We start from the raw sequence: 15,037 nt of genomic DNA, 5'->3' as shown, positions 1-15,037 counted from the left end.
ACATGGATGCAAAAGTGGAATACCTACCTCAATGCTTGTCCCACAAATAGCAAGGAGCTAAAGAATTTTGTTATGGAGAGATTTTGTAAACAGGTATGGGGAAAAGAGCTGGGTAGAAAGAAGAAGTACTACAATGAGGAATTCAACCCTACGTGTGATCTCCAACAAAAAGAGTACATTGGAGCTAGCATTCCATGGAGGGAAAAGGTTCTTATTACTCAATTAAGGACCAACTCACATCAACATCGATGTGAAACAAGATGGTGGAAAAGGCCTAAAGAAGCTTGGGAAAAATGTGTGTGTATATTTTGCATGTCTAGGGCAGTGGAATCAAAAAAATATTTCATTTTGGAATGTGATGCGTTCAAAGACATCAGAGAAAGTTGTGGAAATATGTTAACATCAATTTCTTGGCATTGCCTTTTCAGTGAGGGGATTGTTAGAAGGTTGAGCCAGCTCATCATCAATTTAATTAAAAAAAAGTGAATTGCAAAAACCAACAAAAATTAATAGTCTCATAAACTATTTATTTTTATATCATAAACATTAAAATATCATTTCAGTTCATTATTTCAAATTTGTAACCTAGAAAATAAATTAACTTGTTACAAAATTAACTTACCCCATTGAACTAACCCAACCACACTAAAACAACCATAAGGTTTTCAATGATAATCACAACCCTCCTCATAATTTTGAATTTTGACACACTATCACCAAGGGGAAAGATACTCGAAAGAAAGGTCGGTTGATGCGCTGCGAAAGGCTGCTTGCTACTACCTACGAACAAAGAAGAGAGGTTGTCAAAGACGGAAACGATGGTCCAGGTCGAAGCTTTCGTTTAGCGTGGTGGTTTTCGTGGGGAAGAAGGCAACTCAGTTGAAGTTGTTCGTGGATTCTGGAAGCACTGAAGCAGCAGCCAGAAGGTGAGAGCTTATTATTGCTGAAGTGTGTTCTTGAATCCAAGTTCCCTTAGTTAAGGCGTCAGGTCAGTCTGTTCTGGATTGTCGGGTGAGGTGTTCAGGATTGTAGGGTGAGGCAGGAGTGTTGGGTTTCGGGAGGTAAGTAACTAAAAGTATCCTTCTCGGGTTGTACATGGATGTAGCTCAATAAATAAACTATGTTTGGCCAGCACAGTTCCTTCCATCCCGCCCAGAACGCTCAGTAAATACTCAATTGTGCCCCGCTGCCGCCCTCGTCCCCGCCGGAAAGAGTGAATCTCCCAACGCTCACTACAAATAATCCAATTTTCTGGTTCAAACCTTCTGGATATTTTGCTTCAGCCTGCTGTGAGAATAATGTCTTCCTGTGAGAAATTGTGTCTACCACTATAAAATATCTAGTCTTCTCTGTGCCTACTACTATAAATTTCCAATCTTCTCCGTTCCGGCTTTCTTGATATCTTGCTCAAATCCTTAATTGTCAAAGGGTTTTACACAATGTTTAGCAGCATTTCCACAAGAAGAAGAGGAAGAGGAGTTCCAATAAGATGAAGAAACGGTCACGACCCAGCAATGGGCACCCATCGGCTGGGGGGAAAATAAAAGCCGAAAAACTGCCCCTATAACAAAAGACCTGTTCTTTAATGGAAGCAAAAGTAAAGGCAAAGGCAAAAACAGAGGCAAAGGAGAAGAGATTTTCAGCAATGAAGAAGACGATGACGCTATTGGCAGACATGCTCCAGCAGAAGAAGAAGAAGAGGAAATTCCCGAGTAAGAAAGGGAAACCGCAGATGAAAAGCGCCTCAGGGTGGCTAAGGCCTATCTGGATAAGATCAGGGCCATAACTAAAGCCAATGAAGAAGATAACGAGGAGGAGGCAGGCGAAGATGAAGAAACTGAAGCAGAGCGAAAGGGTAAAAGGGATTCTCTTGTGGCTGAGATTCTTCAGCAGGAACAACTCGAAGAGAGTGGGCGAGTGCAGCGCCAGCTAGCCTCCAGGTACACACTTTGTGAAAACTTTTGTATTTCTACCCCTAAAGGTTGTGGCCTTTTACTTTTCATGAATGCAGGATATCCAAAAATATATTTGCGCAAGTGTGTAAGATTTTTGAGATACACAGATCTAGATCTGCAAAACAATAAACAAGCTTGCAAGAGAAGGAAGGAAGCGAGCAAGAATTGAGAAAAGAATGAAAAATTGATTCTACAATATTAGTTTTTGGAATAAATACATAAAAGCAACTAAGTTAAGCTTAGTTGTACATGCAATAACTAAAGCTAACTAAAGCTAAGTGTGCTTTATCTTATGTTAATGTGTACATGTGCCACATGCAAGCAATAAGTTAACTGGAGCTAATCTAGGTGCATGTACACCAACACAGCTAGTCTAAGTGCATGTACACCAACACCCCCCCTTAAGCATAACTTAGGTGAGTGTGATGCAAAATGAATGAGTCTTGGCAACACGACCATTTTAGGTACCCATATACAATGCATAAAAAGGAGGAAAGAGGGAAAACCCAGTGGGAAGAAAATCCCCCCTCAAAATATAATGCAAAAGTAGAGAAAAGACAACTGCTAGGCAGTCGTGTCCTTCACCCCGAGACGATCTCGCAGGAATCGAAATCTTCTCAGTGAAATTCTTGGTGAAGATGTCAGCAATCTGCTCAGAACTAGGACAGTACTGAAGATCGATGATCCCATCATGAATGAGTTCTCTAATGAAGTGCATGTGGATCTCGATGTGTTTGGTACGCTGCCGCTGCATTGGATCTCTGCAAAACTTTAGCGTACTTTGATTATCGCACCAGATGACAGTTGGATGATGGACACTAATCCCAAGCTCAGATAGGAAATGTTGTAGCCAAATTGCCTGAATAGTGGCATTGACTACTCCTCTATACTCGGCCTCTGCTGATGATAAAGCAATGGCAGCCTGCTTCTTACTTGACCAACAAATTGGGCCGGATCCTAAACTAAGTACATAACCGAAAGTAGACTTGCGATCAATGGTGTCACCAGCCCAGTCTGAATCTGTGAACCCGATGAGATTCAAAGAACAATTGGCTACATAATGAATCCCATAGGTGATTGTCCGCTGGACATATCGAAGGATGTGCTTTGCAGCATTCCAGTGTAACTCATGTGGCTCCTGCATGTATCTGGAAACTGCTCCGACAGCATAGGAGAGATCAGGACGGGAGTGAGTGAGATAAAGAAGACTTCCCACAAGCTGGCGATACAATGTGCAATCAACCAATGGTGTGTCTTTGCCATTCTCAAGCTTTATCCCTGATAAGAAAGGTGTGGCTGCTGGCTTGCAGTCACTCATGTGAAATCGTGCCAAAAGATCTCTGGCATATTTTGGTTGAGAAATGGTAATGCCAGAATCACGCTGATGGATCTCTAGTCCAAGGAAGAAATTTAGCAAGCCCATGTCTGTCATAGAAAACTGCTTATGCAATGCAGTTTTTATGTTAGTAATGACAGAAGCTGAACTACCCGTTATCAAAAGATCATCTACGTAGAGTACTATGATCAACAAGGAGTCAATTTTCTTCAGAAAATAAACATTGGAATCAGAATTGCAGCGTACAAAATTTTGAGATAACAAATAAGAATCCATCTTTGCATACCATGATCTAGGTGCCTGCTTGAGGCCATAGAGAGACTTCTTTAGTTTGCATACCAGAGATGAATTCTGCATGTATCCCGGTGGCTGCTCCATGTAGATTTCCTCCTCGAGATCACCATGAAGAAAGGCATTCTTCACATCCATATGATGCACCTCCCATCCTCTCGCTGCTGCAATGGAGAGAGCTAGCCGAATGGAATCCATTTTTGCCACTGGAGCAAAAGTCTCATCATAGTCAACACCATGTACTTGCTGAAAACCTTTTGCTACCAATCGTGCCTTATATCGACTAACTTGGCCATTTGATGCTTTCTTGGTCCGGTAAACCCACTTCCATCTCACAAGTTTGCGATTTGAAGGTAGCGGAACCAAATCCCAAGTCTAGTTCTCAATGAGAGAGTTATATTCCTCATCCATGGCGGCTTCCCATTCAGGATGCCCATTTTCTTTTGCATAAGTTTTTGGATCAGATCCATGCATCATATAAGCATGCATGGGCATGGATGGCTCCATAGCTAAGAGTGCTTGTGGATCTTCCTCAAACAGAGGGATAGAGGCAGGATCATCAAGGATATCACTCATGCTGCGCCATTTTTGTGTTGAAGGTGGTCGAGAATCTTCCGAACTACATGCAGAAGTATGATCTCGATGTTCAACAACTGGTGGTCTAACAGGGGTCACAGGAAAAGGCTCATCTTCATCAGAATGCTGGTCTGAAGTTTCATCTGCATACTCATCAATGAGTGGTGATGAAAATTTGGTAACAAGTTCATCTACTGGTGCATGCGAAATATCTTCGTCAAACTTTACACTCCTTTCAATAAAGAGCTCTTCAGTGTGGATATCAAGCAATCGGTACCCTTTGACTTCATCAGAATATCCAACAAACATGCATGCTTTGCTTTGAGGCTCCAAAGCCTTTCTCTTCTCTGGAGGAATGCGGGCCCATGCTCGAGATCCAAAAATGCGGAAATGAATAACTTCAGGTTGCATGCTAGTCCAAGCCTCAAAAGGTGTTTTTCTAGTAACAAATTTATGAGGAGATCTGTTCTGGATGTATGAGGCACAATTAATAGCTTCGGCCCACAATTTCGATGGAAGAGATCTTGCATGCAACATGCAATTAGCCATCTCTTTCAAAGATCGATTTTTCCTTTCAGCCACGCCATTTTGCTGTGGAGTGTAAGGAACTGTATGCTGCAACTGTATGCCTGCTTCATCACAAAGATTCTTGATATCTTTGTTGACATATTCCTTCCCATTATCTGTGCGGAGTATTTTGATGTGTTTTCCAGACTGATTTTCCGCATGTGCTTTGAAAATATTTAGATGTTGAAAAACTTCAGACTTGAGTTTCAAGAAGTAAACCCATGTGAATCTCGTGTAATCATCTATAAATGACAACACATATCTTGCTTTGCTCATTGAAAGCACCGGAAATGGACCCATGAGATCACTGTGTACAAGTTCCAAAGGTGAAGAGGCTCTCCATGCATGCCCCTTCTCGAATTTTTCTTATGGATGCTTTCCAAGAGCACATCCATTACAAACACCATCTGAAAATTCAATGGTTGGCAATCCTTTGACCATCCCTTGCTTACTAAGCTGTTGCATATATCTGAAATTCAAGTGCCCAAATCTCTCGTGCCAAATCCTACTTTCTTCATTTGCATGCGTAAGTAGCAAAATAGAATCTGATTGAGGAACAAAATCAGAAAATGTATACAGATGAGATTGATCATTTACCTTGCCAGATGCAATCTTCAAATTGGTTTGCATGTCATAAATGCTCACGGAATCTGGGGTAAATTCCACTTTCCTTCCGCTGCCTGTGTGTGTCATCTGATACACTGAAAGAAGATTCACAGAAAGCCTTGGAATATGCAAGACATTTTCAAAACTTCCATCTTCGAATTGCACTCTTCCTTGTCCAGTTGCCGCAGCTGTAGAATTATCCCCCATGAGAATGGGAGGATTTGAGTATGCATGTAGAGGAGAAAAGGATTCCTTTGAAGAAGCCATATGATGTGAAGCTCCTGAATCGATGATCCATTCTTGTGGTGCAGAATGAAGAGCAATCAAAGCATGCCCGTTACCTCTTGGATCTGGTGCTTTTTCTCCAGACTTCTTCTTAGCATTCTCAGGAATGTGGTCTCCAAGATTGTGTTGCTGGAGTGTCTGCGCCATAAGATCTATAGTCTTCTTCATGCATGCAGATTCAGGATGAAAACCACGGTGGCAATAATTTCACATTGATTTCCCTTTCGTTCCTTTCCTTTCCTTTGAGCCAGATGATCCATCAGGGGGTTTGGGATGTCCTCCCTTTCTTGGATCAGGATCCTTCTTCCCTTTTCCTTTCTGATGGTCTTTGGAATTTGCCTTTCCTTTTGCATGCACAGTAAGTGCATGCGCTTTGGAATATTTAAGTGTGCCCATTTTGATGAGCTTATCTTGCTCATGCATCAAAGACTGAATAAAAGAATCCAGTGAGGGCATCTTCCAAGCTCCACCAATTGCAGATCTGACTGTGTGGAATGTAGAGACGAATACTGCATACTCTGGACCAAGTTTTGATAAAATGGAAAGAATCAACTGATTTTCTTGCTTGGATTTGTCGATCCCGCATCCTTTTAGCTGAACCAACAAGGCTTTATACCTTGTGAAAAAATCTTGAATGTTCTCAAAGTTTCTCGGATCTAATGAATTTAACTCATTTTCGAGAATGTGACCTTGCATTTCATCCTGTTTTCCAAACAATCCTTCCAAAATTTTCCATACTTCATTGGGAGTTGAACATGATTCAACATGAAATAACAGTTCCAGAGAAATAGATAAACATAGGATGCCGAAGGCCTCATCCATGCGATTGAAATATCTTGTTTTCTCCATTGCCGATGTTGGTTCAACTTCCGTTTCCATGGTTATTCGAAATAAGCCTCTACTTCTGAGATGAAGTTGAATCTTTGGCTTCCATTCGAAATAATTATATGGAGTGAGAATTGCCGAGTGTGGAAACTCTAATTTAGACTCCATTCTTTGTTGTTGCTTCAATCTTCTGAACCTGCAAATAAAATTGCTTGTGCACTGATTACAAATCCCTGTGCTCTGATACCATGTAAGATTTTTGAGATACACAGATCTAGATCTGCAAAACAATAAACAAGCTTGCAAGAGAAGGAAGGAAGCGAGCAAGAATTGAGAAAAGAATGAAAAATTGATTCTACAATATTAGTTTTTGGAATAAATACATAAAAGAAACTAAGTTAAGCTTAGTTGTACATGCAATAACTAAAGCTAAGTGTGCTTTATCTTATGTTAATGTGTACATGTGCCACATGCAAGCAATAAGTTAATTGGAGCTAATCTAGGTGCATGTACACCAACACAGCTAGTCTAAGTGCATGTACACCAACAAAGTGACCCACAAGGGCAGAAATCATGGTGTTAAATAACTGCAGGCAGGCTCTTTGTTCATGTGCTCGAGTTTGTTGTTATGTCGGGGGCCTGTTTGAAGGGAAGGAAGTAAAATTGCAGCGTTTAGGGTTTTAGATGATATCAAAGGGTTCGGTGTTATTATCAGGAAGGGAGAATTGATATGCGATACCAGCTAAAACCCTAAACCCCAGACTTTCATTTCATTGAAGATTTTGGGAATGACGCTTTTATGTGTTCTAGGTTATTTATTTATAATAAAATTATAATTACGTTGTAAAGCATCTGCCTATTGTGAATCATATGTACAATTCAAACCTGTAAATTGCACGCTACAGTCTTCCGAATCCTTTGGACAACTATGGATTCAATCATGTTCGGCCATCCTCACTTCAAGTTAGTGGGCATCTTGCAGGATAAGTAGTTGGAATTGTTTTGCAGTAAACCTGGGTACGACGTTTCGAATTTTCTGTGGAGAAAGAGAAGAGCAGGACTTGTTCTAATTTGTGTCCTTCTTGAAGCCAAGCTGTGATCGGAGCATCCCCTGTTTCACAGGCGGGTGGAGTGAAGTCCTTTCCAATTTAGCGAAGGACAATCAGAGAAGTTCATCACAAAGGAAGTGAGTAGTCAAAGGTGTGAACATAGAGTTGGTTGAGTTTTACGAGTGTTGAATAAAAGCTAGGTTTTTGGAATGAAACACCATAGTTCATTCCGATGGGGCTCTACTGCAGAAGAAGCTCCAGGTTTTCTGCATTTTAAAAGTTTTACAATTAGAGGAAGGATAGTTTTAAGCACCACTGCTTGACATGGTGGGGATGGTTTTGACGATTTGGTTTTTGTTGTAGTTGAAGATGGAATCCTTACTGGCAAAGATGAAGAGATTTCCTTCTGGAAGAAAGATGCAGAAACATTTACAAAGTGTTCTCTTCTCTAGTGGTGTTGATCTTCACCATGTTAGGAATAATTGAATGGGCACTCGTTTCAGATGATGGATTATAGGATTGACATTCAATCTGTTACTCACCTTGCACATCCACAATATGTTACTCACCTTGCCTATCCACAATATTCTTAGGCATTATCACGATTCATTATTTGGGATCAAAATATGTTTTATGCATTTAACTAGGTCATCTCAACTCAATTTCTATATTTTGCTCTTAAATTCATAAAATAAGATAATTTTATTAAACTTGGTCATCTCAACTCAAATTTACTTTTTTTTGTTCTTAAATCCATAAGATGAGATGATTTTATTAATGTCCAACAAGATGACCATAAATACTTCAAAGGGACTGCTATGTGCAACATTGTGGAATACAAAATGGGAATGAAAAGATCTCTCCTATAAAAGTATAATCAACATGGCAAATGTATATTTATGTGGTGGGTAGTTACAAATTGAAGCAACACTATAGTTCATTGCTTGCATATTGAAAGGTTGGGCCTCTAGATTCAAGGTGGAAAATTTTTGAGCCCAAGAGGCATCGACAACATCTTTCTAAGTTCATGAAAATGAGTTCGATGGTCTTGTTGTCAGTACAGATACTAGAAATATGAACACCATTGTTGTTTACAATAGATTTTCTGGCGTAAATCACATGATATTTCATTTGTCGATGTGTTTCGAACCAACCAGTGTGGTTCATCGTCAGGACAAGTTGAGGAGCAGATCAAGCTATGCATGTTAAATAGACAGAGCAGACCTCCAACGGCTATAATTCATGACCAAGCAACGGCTATAACGACTAAATTTGCCTGGTCATGAATTATAGCCGTTGGAGGTCTACTCTGTCTATTTAACATGCATAGCTTGATCTGCTCCTCAACTTGTCCTGACGATGAACCACACTGGTTGGTTCGAAACGCGTCGACAAATGAAATATCATGTGATTTACACCAAAAAATCTATCGTAAACTTGATATGGATCACAAAAGCCTCAATTCAACCATTGTTGTTTTTTGTAAACTATTAGGAATATGGTTTGCTTGATTACCTAATTATAGGTTTTAACCACAACAATTTTAATGTTCTTTAGGTGTGTAGATTTGTAAGCAAAAAGCCACTGGAAGCAATGTTGGTTGAAATGTAACTTGTCATCATCCTTGCATCTTATGTGTAGGTGTAGCCAATGCAACTGTGAATAACATTTTAGCCAACTTTATTGTGCCAATTGTAGCATAGTTTTTTAAAAGAGCCCTTGTTTATAGCCCTACATGTTGGATGGGAGTTTTCTGCTTTACGGAGTCTCTTCACTTCTTGGAGTGTCATGACTGCTAGATGCTTCTTGCTCCTGAACCTGTACCTGTTCCTGTTCAACACTTGCTTCTATTTTGACATTATCATTAGTATCATGCCATACACCTGATATTGGTGCTTGCTTCAAAGTCATCGCATGTTGTTAGAGAAATTTTTTCATGGTATGTATGCTCATTGTTCCTGTTCATACCCATATTCCATTGCAATTCGAACCAACTAAGTAAAGTTTCAGTCTCAATTAAGCTTCTTTTAGGTGTCTAGAGATATATTAGATTAGGGTTTTACCGTTTTGGTGTGGCTCATCTTAGCAATTGGTTCTCATTACAATTTTGCTTCGGGAGTTCCACAATTTGGATATTGGATTAACCTTGTTAGTAAATTCATACGAGACATTAGAATGTCTGATATTTGTGATTTCATAGTAAATTTTGGAAAGGGAAACAATCTACCAAATTCATAAGTGCTTGGATTTAATAGAATATGTTGGAATTGTGGGCATTGATATGAAGGAGATTGATGTTTTAGTGGTTTGTGCGTCTTTGGAATGATTTTTTTAATGACTGAGTTGCGATTGCCTACGATGATGATTGAATCATTCAACAATATTTGTTGGGAAACATACTATTGGTTGGCAACAAACCTCCATATTTTTGTTATTCACCTCTTCTATGATTGGATTTTGTGAGAAATATTAGGTTGGAATTGTGGGCATTGATATGAAGGAGATTGATGTTTTAGTGGTTTGTGGGTCTTTGGAATGATTTTTTTAATGAATGAGTTGCGATTGCCTACGATGATTACTGAATCGTTCAATAATATTTGGTTGGAAACATACTATTGGTTGGCAACAAGCCTCCATATTTTGGTATTCACCTCCAAATCAGAAAATTCAAAGAGTTCTCGAAACTAGATAGGCAGGGCTTTCCAACAAGCTATCGTGGGCTTGATTTGGATGAGTGGAAGGCCTCCAAAATTAGCCTTAAAGTGGCACTGCGCATCAGGCTCAAGGCAATGTGCATCAGGCAAATTCTTGCCAATTTTGGCTAAAACTCAGAATTTCACCCAGTTTCTTTAGTGATTGACTTTTCTTCCTTTCTTGGTAAATGTATGCATGCTAAATGATGTGTTTAATGTAAATATGGTTGAAAATCACTTCATATGGTAGATACACCATGTTCTAAGTGGTTTTGAGCTATAATGAATTGGTTTCCTAAGTTTTAGAGGCAAGCTATTCCACTGCCTACTTTTGTGTTCCTAGTTTAGATATGGTTGAAACCACCCCTTTTATCATGTATTCGACCTTGATAGCTAGAATGAGTGGTTTCCTTGCCTATATTATGTAATTTCTTAGTCATTTGTAAAGGTTGGACTCTTGTGGATGCATTGAGCACTATTGTAACTCACTTCTGTAGTTTGGCAAGGAAATGAACCAGGGTTTTGCAACATTTTGTGGGATTCTTGTGTTAATGTGTCTTAGCATTGTTTCTCCCTTTGTTATTTAGTGTTTTTCTTATGTGTATATGTGCCAACGTCTATTTCTTTCTTCATAACTAAATGAATCAAGAGAATTAGGTGGAATCCATTGATGTTTCAATGCTCTGCCTTGAAGGTACATTTAGTTTTTTTAATGTTTTCTACTGTTTGAAGAGGACTCATGAATTTTTCATGCCCTCTCCAACTCGTTACTAGTCTTTAGATGCACCATCACATCCAATTCAAAGTGCTAAAATACTTGCCTACATCGCCCCACAAAAACCTCTGTAAATTTGAGTCGATTTCCTGGACCCAAAGCTGCCTTCCTTATTTGATCCAACAACCAACCATTAAAATCAATCAAAATATTCTGAGCAAACATACCTAGCCTAAAATTATCATTCAATTCAGTCATCTCAAGCCCTGTTTGCTATATTCTAGTTGAGATTGACAAGAAGAGAGCCCTCTTCTGACCTGGTAGGGCTAGCTACCAGGTTAAGCGTGGTTTGATGTTACCCTAGACCTGCCTTTCTTCAGCCTGAGGTAGATTTAGGTGCCAACAGCAGGTTTCTTGGCATAACTGTATGAAGATTTTAAGCCTAATATCTCTTAATCCTATATAAACTTATATTGTTAAACCATCGTTTTGCTATTATGAAAACAAAACGATAAGGTTACAGCTGATCTCAGGTTCTATTCTACATTAATCCGATGGTTGACTTGGAGTTTGACCGCGATCTACTGTGCTTATTTTTGCAAATAGTTTCAAGTGGATAGGAAGGTATCCATGAGGGAGTCATCTTCTATCCATTCGCATCTTTCGATGCTGACCTGGAGCTCTAGAACCGCACGAACAATGAAGACCACTATGGAATCCTGGACTAGATGCAGAAATAGACTGATTTGGTAGCCAATTGTAACTTTAATTAAAACAATAGGGTATAACGTTGAATATGAACAGGAAAACATACTAATGCATACCTTCATCAAAACCTAGTAGATATGGCTTTATTTAAGTGGTAAATATATATGAAAAAGAGAGGATATTTAGGAAAAAAGGATGTCATGGTAGGACAATCTTCAAACTCTATAGATCTCTTCAATACTCACAAGACTGTATGGAAGAGGTTCACCATCGGTCCACAATATATCGATGGAGGTTTTGTTGAAGACAAAGGAAGAGAAGGGGAAGGTACTAAAGTAACGAGTGAAGATGGATGAGGCACCTCAGGTTCAATAACCTCGAGTAATAAAATTCCTAACTCAAATGTTTTTATTTTATTTTGATTATGATTTTGACCAAGTCAAAATGTTAAATATTACAACATCTCTACCATACTAGAATCGAGAGCATGTCGTACACAACAATTAATTGATAACATAATATATTTCCTTTTTTTTTTCAAATTAGTTTATAAATATAATTATTTAAAATATTTTTTGGTAAAATGGAAATATTTGGTTATTTTAATTATATTTAAAAAAATTATTAAAGAAATTAACATATTTACATCATAAAGCATTCCCCTTTGAAATCAACTCCCCCAACTGCCACTGTGTAATGATCTGCACCATTCGACTAGACAATTGGAAATTTTAAGTCCCTTAGATTAATAGTTAAGAGAAAAAAAAAAAAACTTAATAGTTAAGTTAAAATGGGCGTTCTCCAACATTTTTACAACATTCTCTTCATGGTTTTTTGGTCTTGGTGACCAAGAAAAACCACAAGGAGTGTTATGATTTCGACGGTGCTTTCAACTTCAGTTTGAGGATGCAGGGTTCAAATTCAGTTTAAGGTTACAGGGTAAGGAAAGTCGAATCCTTCATTCATGCAATATTGTTTCCTTATGCACAATGCTTTGCAACTTCTGCAATGCTTAATAGGCACTCGGGGGGGGGGATTTGGGTTTTTGTATTGCATTCATTTGCTTCGGTAGGCTGCAAAACTCTTCAAAGAAGGTTCAACAATCCTCTCATTAGATTTGAGTTAATCTGCAATCTTGGTATCTGATGATGCCTGTCATGGATTTTAACTGGTTTTTTTAATGGCAAATATTGTTGTAATTTTGACACCCATTGAAGTAATTTTTCCCTTTATTTTTTGTTGGGAATGGCAGGATTTGAGAGAGAATTTTATATGTGTACTATTCATCAGATTCTCTGATGTTTAAATCTCTTTGGCTATGAGGTTGGTCTTATATCTCTTCTAATTATTTTTTCTGGTTTCAGGATGGAGGATACAGAAGTGGTTGCATCTTCTGTATTTGATGAACAAAGTTGCTTTGGTATTTATGCATATAACTAATTTTCTTGGAAGGTTTTCAATGATGGTCATTTGCACCCGCTGAGGGTTGGAGGAAATTTCTCTGCAACATGGTTCTGAGCATCGAACTTCAAGATAATGGACAACCTTACCTATAACAAAACCATGTTCCTTTCTGGGTTTATGCTTGCTGAATGATTCTGAAATAGCTCTTTTCCCAGATTTAAGCCCTCATTGTCTTCAGTTTAGTACCTACAATGAGGAGTCCACTAGATTCAATTATATAATTTTTAGGGTAGTTTGGGATTCCTTCTATGATCCAGAATGAATGACGTGGTTCAAGTCTGCTCAGGTTTCTTATGTTCAACACCACAGGTAAGGGTTTTCTTTATTTGTTTCAATTTATCCCAGTTGGTTTATGAACGAAAGGAATCTAACCAATGTAATTTCTACTTTCAGTCTGAGTGACTGCATAGCGGCAGACCTTACCAGTGAAGGAGGAGAACTTGTCAAATTTCAAACCCCTGTTGCTCCGGGTTGGTTTCTGAACCTATTTTGAAAAAAAACTTGCTATTAGAGTTTGCTAAGCTCGAAGAAGATTTTCTTCTGCATTAATCATTATGGGTTCTTTTTCTTTGCATGTTGAGTTTCTAGTACTGCAGCCTTGAGGGCTTTGAAGGAAATGGCCACGACCTTCCTCCATCTCAGTCTTTTTTTCTTTGTTCTTCTTGTCATTACAGTCACACAGTGCATTAAAACTTCACGTCGTCCTGCTACAGATGGGAAGAATAACTACGGGAAAGGGCTTCCTTAATTTCTCAAACTTCTACTATTTATGCAGCTCGCTCTTCCCGAGGTTTTATAATTTACGAAGTTTCGCAGTTATTGCTTGTTTTGTTTTTTACCTGGCTGTACATAAACTTGGCTATAGTCTTTTTCCCTGTTTTCAAATGGGTTCCAGCCATGAAGCTTCTATGGCTCAGGGTTATATTGTCTACTTTTAATTCGCATGTAATAATCCATGGGGAAGAATGAACCCCTTTTTTTTGTTGTTACCTAAATTATAATGGAAGGACTAACCCCTCTCGAGGGTTTTTGATCAATTATTCGACTTAATGTTTTCATCTAGATGGAATTTAGCTAACTATAATTTCTGACTACTCGTAGTTTAATGATGAAATTATGTAAAAGAGAAAATGACTTTTGCTTGTTTTATTTATAGTACATTCATAAGTCTGCAATGAACTAGAACTACTTTCTTTCTTTTTAATGAAACATAACATGATTTAGCTATCAACTTCTATTCTTGTTTCAGAGTTTTAACTTGTAAATTAATTTGGAGTTTATTACAGTGAGTAAAATGTTTCCTCTTTCCATAAGTTTTGTTTCCTAAAATCCGTACAAAAATAACTTGAAGAGTAATTATTATTCTTTTTCTTCATTCTCTGCTCTTCCTATGAATCAATTAAAATTGGTTGAGGTCCTGAAGGCTTGCAGCCCCCATGCACAAACCTAAATTACTTTTTCATCATATACACCAGGAAAAATTTGTAATGCCTTGTACTGGCCATCATTGAAATTAACACAAGGTCCATCTTAACTCATGATTTGAGATGTGTCCTGCTGAGCTTGCAAGCTAGGAGGGTTGGTCTAGTAAGGTCTTAACTAAGCTAGTTATACAATGTCTTGAAAAATCTTAATTGAGCTTAGTTAAAATGCTTGTAATGAGGTCAAGCTCAACTTGAGAAGGTATGGTCCACCTGTTTTCCCAGCCAGCAGTAACTCCCATCCAGCTGGATTCAACCATCGTGTATTCATTTCTTGTTCCAACACTAGGCCAACAAGCAAAACCTTGAGATAGATATTCATGCTTAAGCTTGAAAATGACTAGTAAGGCATACAGGTAATTGGAAGTCTTCAAGAGCACAATGAAAAGAAGAGCTAAGTCTTCTGACACATGGAGGAGGTTCATGTGGATCAGATCATCTAATGATGTTATGAACCAAATTTAGAGTATATTCCATCCTAACTAA

General features: G+C 38.5%; 1 long non-coding RNA gene across 6 annotated transcripts; it reads left to right on the top strand.

The window, feature by feature from the left end:
* Positions 1 to 716: 716 nt before the first annotated feature.
* LOC149227469 (uncharacterized) lies at positions 717 to 14,072 on the top strand. Of its 6 annotated transcripts, none has more exons than XR_016247135.1 (3): positions 717 to 926; positions 13,464 to 13,540; positions 13,745 to 14,072. It is a non-coding gene; the product is annotated as an uncharacterized LOC149227469 (long non-coding RNA). The 6 variants fall into 6 exon arrangements; XR_016247134.1 differs by having other exon boundaries at positions 13,659 to 14,072; XR_016247133.1 differs by having other exon boundaries at positions 717 to 1,940.
* Positions 14,073 to 15,037: the final 965 nt, after the last annotated feature.

Source organism: Pinus tabuliformis, chromosome J, assembly GCF_031772625.1.
Source record: "Pinus tabuliformis cultivar Carrire ecotype Pingquan chromosome J, CPIR1, whole genome shotgun sequence".
Lineage (NCBI taxonomy): Eukaryota > Viridiplantae > Streptophyta > Pinopsida > Pinales > Pinaceae > Pinus > Pinus tabuliformis.
This window is presented reverse-complemented; position numbering and strand designations above follow the sequence as displayed.